Genomic DNA, 14,122 nt, shown 5'->3' with positions numbered 1-14,122 from the left:
ACGTGCATGGAGCTATAGCTAAAATGGCTACACAACAGGGTTTGGGTGAAGGGATAATTCACATTTTAGGCAAAAGAAACATTTTTCTGCAGGAGTAATTTTTATTTCCTAAAAAGATCATATTTTGACGCACTTGCAGTAATTGAAACCCCATTTGTGGAGGTATATGTCTACCTTTTTACCTCGCTTAATGAAAGCAACAGCTATGGGTTCATGGGAGGAGCACTACCATGCTATTACTGTCTCTGTGCTATGTGAATGAAAGCTGCATGGCTGCTGCAGTTACTGAACCTCTTCACTTTGGAAGGAGAGCTTCTGCTGCTCCTGCCAGTGCAGTATCTGGTCTGTGCATTTGTGGAAGCTTGAGATGTGCTGTTGGTGCTTAATTTGAGCTTTGCAGGGTTGCAGGTGAGGCCAACCGGCACTCATTTCTGAGGATGGGCACGTACTTTTCCTCATGACTTTGACCCAGATCGAGAGAGAAAAACACAAAAGATGGAAAGAAAGAGAGAGATGAATATGTAAAAGAATGACAAGGAAAGAAAGCATGGATAAAAAAGGACCTGAAAGAGTTGATATAAAGGGGCAAAGACAGTCTGGTAATGGACGAGAGAGGTAAGAGGTAGAATCGAGTCTATGCAGCCTTGCTATTCAGCACCACCGACATTCAAGAGGCTGGCCCAGGGCTTGTGAGGAGAACTTTGGACACCCGCACTCATTCCTTTACAAATTAACCCCTTAAATGCGGGCGACGGCCACTGGCCGACGCCCGCACTACCTCCCTGGTGCGGGTCACGACCAGTGGCCGACACCAGGGAGGGTGTTAATAAATCCTCGGGTGCGTTGCACCCGAGGATTTTTTAATTTTTTTTTCTTTTCCCGGGAGACACGGAAGCTTCCGTGTCTCCCCCCGCCCCCCACCTGCCCCTTTGTGATGTCAGCACGCCGTGAGGCGCGCTGACGTTACAAAGTTGTTTTCCTCATCGAAGCAGGAAGCAGCCTTGCGGCCGCTTCCTGCTTCGATGGGGAAAACGGCCTTCCTCACGTTCGGGAAGGCCTCGTAAGAAAGGGGAGACTCTCCCCTTTCTTACGAGGCCTTCCTGAAAGTGTTTCCTGGCCCCCGGTCGCAGCTGTGCTGCGATCGGGGGCCAGGAAACACTTTCAGGTTTCCTGGCCCCCCGATCGCAGCACAGCTGCGATCGGGGGGCCAGGCAACAGTTTCAGAAGGCCTCGTAAGAAAGGGGAGAGTCTCCCCTTTCTTACGAGGCCTTCTGAAAGTGTGCAGCTGCGATCGGGGGCCAGGAAACACCACTAGACGCCAGGGATTTCACTTGGGGGGGTCGGCCCCCTCTGAAAACGGGCCGCCCCCCCGGGGGCATATTTTTTATTAAAAAAAAGGTAGGTGCCCCCCAACCAGGGGATTTTTTTTTCTTTCAAAAAATAAAATACAAAAATAAAATAAAAGGACAGGGGGTCGCCCGTGGGCAGGGCGAACCCCTGTGGGGGCAATATTTTTTTTAGATGTTGTAGGGTTTCCCTTGGGGCCATTTTGGCCCCCAAGGAAACCATACAACAACAAAAAAAAATAGATGTATATATAGATCTATATATATATATATATATCTATGTAGATAGATATATCTATGTACATGGATATATCTATAGATATATCTATGTAGATAGATATATATATAGAGGTAGATCTATATATATCAATCAATCCAAGAGATTTATAAAGCGCGCTACTCACCCGTGAGGGTCTCAAGGCGCTGGGGGGGGGGGGGGGGGGGAGGGAAAGGGGCTGGGAGGTTCACTGTTCGAAAAGCCAGGTTTTGAGGCCCTTCCTGAAAAGAAGTAGGTTTTGGGTCTTGCGAAGGTGGGTTGGGAGGGCGTTCCAGATTTTGGGTGCAAGGTAGGAGAAGGATCTGCCCCCGGTGGTGGTGTGTTTGATGCGGGGGACAGAGGCGAGAGAGAGGTCAGCTGAGCGGACGTTTCGTGTGGGGGTGTGGAAGGTGACTCTCGTTGAGGTAGGCAGGGCCTGTGTTGTGGAGTGATTTGTGTGCGAGGATGAGGATCTTGAAGGTGATCCTTTTGTCAATGGGGAGCCAGTGGAGGGATTTGAGGTGTGGAGAAATGTGTTTGTGTCGGGGGAGGTCGAGGATGAGTCGTGCTGCTGAGTTCTGGATGCGTGTAGTTTGCGCTTGAGTTTTAGAGTGGTGTCGGCGTAGAGGGCGTTTCCGTAATCAAGCCTGCTGCTGATGAGTGCGTGAGTGACAGTTTTTCTGGTCTCTGTGGGGATCCATTTGAATGTTTTTTTTCAGTACACGGAGTGTGTTGAAGCATGAGGAGGTGAGAGCGTTGATTTGTCGGGTCATCGAGAGGGAGGAGTCTAGGATGATGCTGAGGTTGCGTGCGTGGTTGGCGGGGTGGGTGCAGGGCGTAGCGTGGTGGGCCACCATGAGGGGTCCCAGGTGTTTTTGTGTGGGCCAAAGAGGATTATTTCGGTTTTGCTTCAGTTGAGTTCCAGGTGGTTGGCTGTCATATATATATCACTTTTGTCAATATGTGTGTGGTTTCCCTGGGGGGAAAAGGGTCCGACTTGTCTAGTGGCAGTTTTAGTGCCATAAAGAAGCGCAGAAGGTTTATATGCCTACTGCAAAGAGCAAATCTGTATTTTATGTAAATAGCTGAGTACATTAGTAAAGTCAGCCATTACCTCCGCTATAATACCAATGAAATGTATGTGCTGGGTGGAGGGTGGCTATGGAGAGATGAAGGGGACTTTTGCTGGGTGGTAATGAGGGAATCCGAGGAGGAGGAGTGGGAGCACCAATAATGATTGTTTGACTGGGCGCAGGAGGTGCTAAAGACTGTGACGAATGGTATGTGACAAGGTGTTTTTTGAGTGTCTTGAAAGTACGTGCTGATTGAGGGAAGAAGCGCAGGTAAGGTGGCCTCTACTGTTGCACGTATCTCACACACACCATCGATTTTGTGACTGTCTACGTAGGCTAGTGTTTTAGAGCAACAGTTTAGCCAATAGCAGAGATGGCATCTTGATGGATGACTGCTGCCTGAACTCGGGTTATAGAGGACCGCTCTGACATAGGATCAGAGACTGAGACATCAGATACTGGACAGCATCTGAGGGATAGGACAATGGCACAGACTCTGGGAGTGATTTTTCAGTCAGAGGAGTCCCATTCGATAACTCCTCTTCCAGTACATTATGAGGGAGGTGATGAGGACAGTCCTGCTGTCCCTTCGCAAGCTGTTCGTGCAACTGGGTAATAGTGGGTTAGGCCAACCCAGAGAGCAGGTGAATGCGGCGGCAAGCAGAGAGAGAAAGAGAGAGAGTGCTCTCTTGGGAGCTCCCCAATTTAGTTCAGCCCCAAATTCCACCATCCAAATCATATTGTGGAGACATCAAAATTATCTATGGCAAAACAAACTGGTTTTGTAAGGCAGGCACCTGTGTTTTTGGTCCTGGATTCGGCGGCCATATAGAGAAACACACTAAACCCAAACATTTCTGGAAACTAGACATTCGGGGGAGTCCACAGAGGTGTGACTTGTGTGGATTCCCCAAAGTTTTCTTACCCAGAATACCATGCAAAGCTGAAATGTTGAAAAAAAACTCAATTTTTCTCGCATTTCTGTCACACAAACTACAGGAATATGCTGGGATCCACAACATTCCTACCACCCAGTGACTCCTCACCTGTCCTGATAAAAACACTACCCCACTTGAGTGCTTACACCTAGTGCCTGTGTCAGGAATGGATCACCCCAGGGTCAACAGCTGCCTCACGTAAGGACCAACATTGACCGTTGTGTGATCTATTCCTGTCGCGGGCACCAGGCCTAACCACACAAGTGAGGTATCATATTTATCGGGAGACTTGGGGGAACGCTGGGTGGAAGGAAATTTGTGGCTCCTCTCAGATTCCAGAACTTTCTGTCACCGAAATGTGAGGAAAACGTGTTATTTTAGCCACATTTTGAGGTTTGCAAAGGATTCTGGGTAACAGAACCTGGTCAGAGCCCCACAAGTCACCTCATCTTGGATTCCCCTGGGTTTCTAGTTTTCAAAAATGCGCTGGTTTGCTATGTTTCCCCAGTTGCCGGCTGAGCTAGAGGCCAAAATCTACAGGTAGGCACTTTGCAAAAAACAGCTCTGTATTTTGTCAAAAAATGGGATGTGTCCACGGTTGTGTTTTGGGGCATTTCCTGTTGCGGGCGCTAGGCCTACCCACACAAGTGAGGTATCATTTTTATCGGGAGACTTGGGGGAACGCTGGGTGGAAGGAAATTTGTGGCTCCTCTCAGATTCCAGAACTTTCTGTCACCAAAATGTGAGGAAAACTTGTTTTTTTAGCCAATTTTTGAGGTTTGCAAAGGATTCTGGGTAACAGAACCTGGTCAGATCCCCACAAGTCACCCCATCTTGGATTCCCCTAGGTCTCTAGTTTTAAAAAATGCACAGGTTTGGTAGGTTTCCCTATGTGCCGGCTGAGCTAGAGGCCAAAATCTACAGGTAGGCACTTTGCAAAAAACAGCTCTGTATTTTGTCAAAAAATGGGATGTGTCCACGTTGTGTTTTGGGGCATTTCCTGTCACGGGCGCTAGGCCTACCCACACAAGTGAGGTATCATTTTTATCGGGAGACTTGGGGGAACGCTGGGTGGAAGGAAAATGTGGCTCCTCTCAGATTCCAGAACTTTCTGTCATCGAAATGTGAGGAAAACTTGTTTTTTTAGCCACTTTTTGAGGTTTGCAAAGGATTCTGGGTAACAGAACCTGGTCAGATCCCCACAAGTCACCCCATCTTGGATTCCCCTAGGTGTCTAGTTTAAAAAAATGCACAGGTTTGGTAGGTTTCCCTATGTGCCGGCTGAGCTAGAGGCCAAAATCTACAGGTAGGCACTTTGCAAAAAACAGCTCTGTATTTTGTCAAAAAATGGGATGTGTCCACGTTGTGTTTTGGGGCATTTCCTGCCGCGGGCGCTAGGCCTACCCACACAAGTGAGGTATCATTTTTATCGGGAGACTTGGGGGAACGCTGGGTGGAAGGAAATTTGTGGCTCCTCTCAGATTCCAGAACTTTCTGTCACCGAAATGAGGGGAAAACCTTTTTTTTTAGCCACTTTTTGAGGTTTGCAAAGGATTCTGGGTAACATAACCTGGTCAGAGCCCCACAAGTCACCCCATCTTGGATTCCCCTAGGTCTCTAGTTTTAAAAAATGCACATGTTTGGTAGGTTTCACTATGTGCCGGCTGAGCTAGAGGCCAAAATCTACAGGTAGGCACTTTGGAAAAAACAGCTGTGTTTTCTATCAAAAAATGGGATGTGTCCACATTGTGTTTTGGGGCATTTCCTGTCGCGGGCACTAGGCCTACCCACACAAGTGAGGTATCATTTTTATCGGGAGACTTTGGGGAACATAGAATAGCAAAACAAGTGTTATTGCCCCTTATCTTTCTCTACATTTTTTCCTTCCAAATATAAGAGAGTGTGTAAAAAAGACGTCTATTTGAGAAATGCCCTGCAATTCACATGCTAGTATGGGCACCTCGGAATTCAGAGATGTGCAAATAACCACTGCTCCTCAAAACCTTATCTTGATCCCATTTTGGAAATGCAAAGGTTTTCTTGATACCTCTTTTTCACTCTTCATATTTCAGCAAATGAATTGCTGTATACCCAGTATAGAATGAAAACCAACTGAAGGGTGCAGCTCATTTATTGGCTCTGGGTACCTAGGGTTCTTGACGAACCTACAAGCCCTTTATATCCCCGCAACCAGAAGAGTCCATCAGACAAAACGGTATATTGCTTTCAGAAATCTGACATCGCAGGGAAAAGTTACAGAGTAAAACATAAAGAAAAATGGCTGTTGTTTTCAGCTCAATTTCAATATTTTTTTATTTCAGCTGTTATTTTCTGTAGGAAAACCTTGTAGGATCTACACAAATGACTCCTTGCTGAATTTAGAATTTTGTCTAGTTTTCAGAAATGTTTAGCTTTCTGGGATCCAGCATTGGTTTCACACCCATTCCTGTCACTAACTGGAAGGAGGCTGAAAGCACCAAAAATAGTAAAAATGGGGTATGTCCCAGTAAAATGCCAAATTTGTGTTGAAAAATTTGGTTTTCTGATTCAAGTCTGCCCGTTCCTGAAAGGTGGGAAGATAGTGATTTCAGCACCAGAAAACCTTTGTTGATGGCATTTTCAGGGAAAAAACCATAAGCCTTCTTCGGCAGCCCTCTTTTCCCATTTTTTTGGAAAAAGCGAAATTTTCACTGTATTTTGACTATTTTCTTGGTCTCCTCCAGGGGAAACCACAAACTCTGGGTACCATTAGAATCCCTAGGATGTTGGAAAAAAAGGACGCAAATTTGGCGTGGATAGCTTATGTGGACAAAAAGTTATGAAGGCCTAAGCGGAACTACCCCAAATAGCCAAAAAAGGGCTCAGGCCTGGGGGGGGAAAGGCCCAGCAGCTAAGAGGTTAAGCAGTAACTGCTGTTCAAGAGCCCAACGTATTTACTTTGTTAATGTTTATTTTAGGCGTGTGAAACCTGCTCCCTGTCTTTATAGAAGAGTTCAAAATAAAATATTTTGTATCCACAGCAGCAAAGGTGCACATGCCAAATTCTGAAAGGTCCTTGAGTTCAAGCATGCTAAATATCTCTTTTTTCATAAACATGGGATTTTTTGGACCTTTATGATGTGTGTTACTGAGACTAATGACTGTTCAAAGAATCTTCCATGGCCTTTCGCAGAGCAATGATTTAAGAAAGAGAGAGTTTCGCATTCATTTTTTGGTGTGAAACACTGAATACATTTGTTTCACTTTCACTATATAAAATAGGAAGTGTATGTGTTATCATCATGGTTAATATCTGCAAAGAAGCATCAACCTTACTTTACCTTTCATTTATTACTATAGCATAGTGCAGTAATGCACTAAACGTGCTTTAAGTGTTTAAAGAGCGTTTGGCTTTTGTACGCTAAAGAAAGACTTGTCATGGTGGACCACAGAGTGGCACTGGCTGCGCAAGCTGTGATCTGTGAGGGTCGATTTATGTGGCACACACAGCATGGCCCCAGTGCTGTAGCAAACATGATGGGGATCCCGAGCAGAACATGGTGAGGGGCCCTTAGACTCTCCTATATCACAGAAACTCACAATCTTGGGTTGAAAGGGTGCTCCGTGGAGGGCCTGCTCTCCCTGCACCGCAGAGGCTCCCATAGTCTGTTTTATGCACCTGCATGACATGTAACCCACCATGGCTTGTGTTTTTGCTACTCAAGACCATCATGTTCTCAGTTCATCTTTGCTGGACCTTTGTGGTTAATGTATATCGCATGCCTGCGCTCACCACAAATGCCTATGAAAGAGAGCTTGCGGTTACGGAACAATAATACACATTAAGCTGCAAAAAACACAAATGTGTGAAGGGGTGTTGTGTGGGTGAACTTTTCTCTCTTATAAACTTCAAGTAAATTCTAACAAAGGGTACGATTTCTGCTCGTAGTTCACAAAGTCTTCTGTACGTGGCTTCTCGTACTTAAAAGTGGAAATTGCGTGTCATTTTTTGCTGTTACAAAAAAGACTTACAAAGTAGTGAAAACAATTATTTTAAGGTTAGCTTGGAAGAACACAGCACGTGATAACATATCGCTAGTTGATGTGCAAAACACATGAGAATCATTAAATACCACAAATTACAGCGGGCCCAATCACTGAGATCCACACGCTTTGGTTGCATAATAAAAACTTTGGACACTCAATCTGTGTTTGGCTAACAAACTACCTTAATCACTCTGTGCCTTTGAGGCTAATAGGAATTACCAGTTATTTAGAAATATTACAATCTCGAAGCCATAAATATATTTTTATTCCAATACCATTTGTCCCTAGTGCCAGAAGCCCCTTGGTGCAAGTTAAAATACCTTTTGCAGCCTTACCTGGAGCTCTCATGCAGAGCAGATCTCAGGTAAGCACTTGGCTGCTGGTCCTTTGATGGAAGTGCACAACTCGGTGTGTGGTACAATTTCGGTGTGTGGTGCAATGTCTTACAAAATGTTTACTGTTGCTCCTGTAGGGGTAGGTTCTCTCCCCAAGCAGGGTTAAGGTGAGGCAGCCGCCAAGAGTGGTCGCAGAGGTGAGGCTGCCCATAGGGAGAGAGTTAGAGGGAAGACCATAAAGAAACCTAAAATAGCCAAGCAGCTACAAAATAACCCAAAAGTGCAGAGGGCGTGGGCTACAATATTTCTGGGTGTGATGTCACACATATTTGGTTCACCTCCATAAGACTTTAAAAAACTCTAGATAGCACAATTATTTGCTATAGTAACTAACTTGCAATCAGAGATATTGGGGGATGGAGCTATTGGAAACAATCTTACTTTCTCATAGTGCTGTGTGGTAAAGTGGGAGATGCAGTCTCACTCTGTCAGCATAGCAGCTTAACTTTTGACCTGAGCCCTTGTCGATTAGAGAAGTAAGCGATAAAGCTTGGATATTTGGTTCATACCAGTAATAAACGTTTCCACAATGTTTGGACCTCAACTTTGCTGAGGTAATTAAAGTAATCACTAAACGTAAATGGCTGGCAAAGTCATCAATTGATGCCCATTTCTCGTCATTAGTGAACAAATAATTAATCATGTCGGTGTAACACGTTCTACTTTTTTAAACCTTAAACACAGAACATTGTGGTAGCTTTTGTCAAAGTTTGTTTGCCACTGGTATACATGTTTAACTCTGATTCATTTTCCCATAGGGTACAGGCAAGCTAGCAATCTAACTTACATTTTCTGTAATATCCAGTCCTAATGAATTTAGCAACCCTTTTAAGGCATAAACGAAGCTCATCCCTTAGTTGAACCCTGCATCAACTGCATAAATGTGTTAGAGTTTGTTGTCCACAGCTTGGCTAAGTTTCTATAAGAAACGCTTTTTCTGAGCAACCTCTCCATCCCCATTAGGCACCCAGGTCATAATCACAGTGATTGAAACAAACACATATTCTAGGTTGTCTGTCCCTTTCCAAGGGATCAATTACACTACCTGCACTTTTTAGTAGTTAGAATTAAGACCACTCATGAGCTTCCACAAACGTCCTCTTTAATGCAGCCATTCTTCCCTTTCTTTTGGTCCTGCTTCCACGTCTTCTTTAGTGTCAGGGAATGTGCTCCATTATACCCAGTGCTGCTAAATGTGAAACCTGATGGTTCAGAAGAGCACTTGTCTCAACATGTAGCTCTACTTTGAGGTATGGGCACATCTGTCATCACAAGTGTGTAACCGCTCTAAGATATACCTGAGAGAGGCCATACATAGGGCCTCATTTACAAGCTCTTTTTGCCACCGCTGTCATTTGTTTTGATGTAGCGGTGGGGGTAGCAGGGCACTACACTGCTCCACATTTGCAAACTGACATATTGGGCCCAATGCGTCAGTTTGTAAAGCCCTGCGTTCCATTATACCTACGTCAGGTAAAATGTATGCAGGGTAGGAGTTCCCATTGGAAACCCACGCAGAACTGACGCAGTGAAATTTGCAAAATTTCACTTAATCTTTCTGCGGCTTCACTGCGTCAAAATTTTACTCCATGCATAGAGCAGGCATAAAATTGATGCTGGGCTTTTTCTTACAGAAGACTCCTCACATTGCTGGATTTGTGTCAGTTTAACAATGTTGCTCCAGCAACGCGTGAGGTTAGCTCCAACAGATGTGTCAGAATTTCTAATGCATCTGTGAAAATGTACGCCCTGGAGCTCTATATTGTAAATACAGTGCACCCACGGCGTCGTTAGGGGATTTGGGGGAAGCACAAGAAATGTTATACATCAATGGTGATGCATCAGAGTCTTGTAAATGAGTACTCTAAATTTAAGAATTACACCAGGCTACGTGCACAAAGGCATGTTCAAGGACAATGAAAAGTATGTAGCTCCAAGCCTAAACCCTGCTGTGCTCACAGCCTCAAAGTTCACATATCTGCTCATCTCTCCCAGCTGTCATGCATTATTTGCCTTCAGCATCAGCACCACCATGCAAATGACGATAGCACAAGATGCTAGAGGCCTCGCTGACACAGAAACATTATGGGCCTGATTATAAGTTCAACGGGCAGTTTTACCCGTCCGCCGAACTTCCATTGGGGAGGATGCCGCCATAGTGGCTACCACTCTGCTGGGCCCATTACGAGTTTCCCGCTAGGTCGGCGGGCAGAACACCCTGCAACATTGTGTCTGGCTCATAATAGAGCCGGTGGCAATGCAGTAGACAGGGAACATTGCAACAGTACTGGCTAGGAGGGCCCCTGCTAAGTGCATGGGCAGTGCAGGGTCCCCCTGGGGAAACCTGCACCCGTTCTCTGCCAGCCTTTTCATGGTGGTGTAACAGCCATGAAATCGCCGGCGGAGAACGAAGTTGTAATCCCCAGGACAGCGCTGCTTGCAGCACTGACCTGGCAGATTAGGACCGCCACAACCGGTAGACCGCTGGGACAACTAATCTTGGTGGTGCTGGCAGTCCAATCACAGCACGATCGCCAGGGTTATAATTTGGCACTCGGACCGCTGCATTGGTGGTGGTCCGACTGTCGTAATGATGCCCTATGTTATGTTATTGTTAGAGATTTTAGTAGAAAATTAAAACCATTTAATTAAATAAAACATATGAGTGAAAACTAGCCAAAAGCCTGACCAAAAGGTGCATTTAAATGTGCACTTTCCTTTTTTAAACTTTGCCTGACCCGAATTTACTTGACGTGCTTGATTTACTAACATTGAAAAAATTCCAGCAGAAATGTTTCTATCGTAACATTTGGGTGACCTATGCCTGACACAAATTTCCTATACTAACAAAGAAAGTTATAATATTTTATTCTTTCTAACCACCTGATCTGCTTTGGAATTCCAACACTTGCCAAACTACTGCAAAACTTGCCTCTTTATTAATATGCTATAGATATATGCGAAAGGCATGATCTAAGTTTATTCGCATAAAACATTTACATAAATGTATTTTCTTACAAAGACCAAGACGTGTGAAACAATTTTCACAGATAACAAGCTTGGTATTAGATTATATCCCATACTTACAAAAGAAGAGAGCACAAAAATGAAAGATTTTGAAAAGCCTTTAAAGAAAAAGATTAAAGGAGATAAAGAAGTGAAAACTGAAGCAAAATTTGATTTTGATTCTGATTCTGGTAATGATATATTAGATGAACTCTTAGCTACACGTCCACCACCATATATGGGTCCGATGCCAAATGTATAAGCTCAATTAGTAAATATTGTGACCATAGCTACAGCTCCAACAGATCCAGTTAGTTCACAAACTACTAACCTTATGCAAGCAGTACAGCCTGAAAATATACAACCTGAATTGACTCAGCCAATTGTACCAGAGCCAAGATTAATTCAACCAATTGTTGCACAGCAGCCTGTTTTTACACAGCCTGTAACACAACAAGGAGTTGCAAGTGCTCCCTCACCAATGAGTACAGCTCAGATGGTAGCATGAATAGATACTCCAGTTACTGTGGTTGCATCTCCAGCACAGGTTACTGAAACGATTACACTGCAAACAGTGCCTGCACAGGTTCTTCATATTTCAGCAGCAGTGGTTCAGCAACCAACTGGAGGCACACCAGTAAATGGATTTATCCAAACATCACAGGATTCACATATTTAGGTATGGACATCACAATAGAGCATTCAAGCACTAGAAGATGGAAAGCAATTTGTTTTTATGACACAAAATGTACTAGGCAAATGTAATTTAGAATGTCGTTTGGTTTATTTCCTTCTTGGTTTGAAGAAGCTGACAAAACTTTAGTGAAAGTTGAGGATGCAGAAAGACCAAATACTAGTTCAAGTTCAGAAACCAACCCAGCTCCTGAAAAGGAAATACCTTTAAATGTGTCCCAATTAAAAATCAAATTAGAATAAATTATTAGAGGATGTTTGGATATTGTTCATATAAATCTATATCAATATAAATAATTGATTTATATGTGCAAAGAAATTACAAGAAAGGCTGTAACTGTTCATGGCAGATTAGCTGAATTGGCAAAGAAGTATGAAGTTGGTATTTCTAAAAGTGTACCACCACAGAGCAGTTTCAGGGTTCAGACGAATCAATTGAAAACAAGCGTTCTTCAGGCATGTGAATCCATTTCACTGAATTAATCAAATGCGTATGCAAATCGAGTGAATTTGACAAATTGATAAATAAATGGTCACAAAAACATGAAAAGAAAAAGAAACAGGTAAAGTAGACTAAGAACAAAAGAAAGCAAGCATTGCATTCAGAAAAGAAAGAAGCAACTGCAGCCTGTCCTTTAAGGGAGATACCTGGTGAAGGGTATGTACATGTCCCTTGGAGTAGGGGAGACCTTGTGACATGTACAAAAAAGATTCCAAAGTTGAGAGAAAGACTAATCAGTGATATGCACAATTTGAGATATTTGTGAAGATCTCAAAGGCATTATGGGTAGATTAAAAAAAATTCTTTGATATTGTGGTTCTGAGTGATTTGAGGGCAGAATATAAGATTTCTTTTCAGTGGCCTGATGCAGAACCAGTGAGAGATCCTGTTACAAATGCACCTTCGCCTGTGGTAATGAGTAAGTATAATGAGGATATTGCATTTTTGTAACGTAGAGTTGCACCTAAGGATTTGAATTATGTAAAATTGAACTGAATGCAACAGGAAGTTAAGGAAATGATGCATGGTTATTTTAAAAGGGAGATGAAGGCATTCCACCAACCTACAGGATAAACACATCTTGTTCCTACAGAAATGGGATTTTTTGTTACACAGATTGGGCTTAATTTGAGACCTAAGATTTGTTAGAACATGCCACAGTGTGTGATTTGTTGGCAGATGAAGTCTTTGGATGAGATTTTGAAATATGCACAATATTGTAATGATGAGCAGGAGATGAAACAGAGTAAGCTTAAGGAAAAACTTATGCTGGCAATGGCTAAGTTTGTGCAACAAGGTTTTCATAATCAACCATTTGTATGAAATGGTGGTGTAGTTCAAGAATTGCGTGGAATGCAAGTAGATGGTTTTGAAACAGGAATGCAGGATGTGCAGAGAGAAATGATGGTGTCTCAAGGAAAAGGGAGAGGTGCTCCAATTGATCCAAGCACAGGCGTTGATGTTGCGACGCTGAAGAAAATGGCACCTTGTCACCAGTGTAAGAAGAAGGGGAATTGGAAGTGCAAGTGTGGCTCAATCCAGTTAGAACTATCAATAATCAGATGCAGGAAGTAAATCAAATGGAGGTGCCAAATGCTCCTATGAGACAAATACAAGTGCTGATGCAAAATCAAATGCAAATGATACCCAGACCACACACACCTATGGTATAGCAAAATATAAACAGTGCAAGATTAAATCAGAACCAATTACCTAAAATAAACAGAAATGTGATGCAGGTTCAAAATCAAAATGCAGTCCAGTAATTTCCCATGTTTGATAGCATTGAGATATTAGACTAAGGCATGTCACATTTACAGTCCCTGAGAGGGGAGGTAGATCATGTGCTTGGCATAGTCTTAGAGGTAAACCAGAGCGGACCATTTGTAGAAGATAAGGTAAATGGCCACCAAGTGTCATTTCTGATTGACACAAGAGCTACCCATTCCAATATGAGAGGGCCTACCTCTCTCAGGAAAAGAGATCTAAACTGTGAGACCTACGAACAGACAGATTACTAACCCTATTTTGAAAGATGTACCTGTAAAAATAGGATGTTTTGAAGAAAATCATGAGTTTGTGGTGTGCGATTCAAGTCCTGTTAACTTGCAAGGGGAGATTTATTGTGCAAGTTTAATTCACACAAGGAGTATAGTTTCAGACTTATTATGAGGATGTAGATTTCTAAATTGTTACATTGTTCATCAAGAGATGGTACAGATCTACCTAGTGGATACTACAAAAGATTATCCTGCTGTTTTAATTGAGAAAGTGAAGCCAGGGGTATGGGATTTCTCAAGAAAGGATATTGGACTAATGAAAGGAGTTGAACCAGTCAAAATAAACAGAAAACGAGACGTAGGTTTCCCTAGAACACCACCTTATCAC

Source organism: Pleurodeles waltl, chromosome 3_1 (genome assembly GCF_031143425.1).
Source record: "Pleurodeles waltl isolate 20211129_DDA chromosome 3_1, aPleWal1.hap1.20221129, whole genome shotgun sequence".
NCBI classification, from domain to species: Eukaryota; Metazoa; Chordata; class Amphibia; order Caudata; family Salamandridae; genus Pleurodeles; species Pleurodeles waltl.
The sequence above is the reverse complement of the archived record's forward strand: the minus strand, read 5'-3'. Positions refer to the sequence as shown.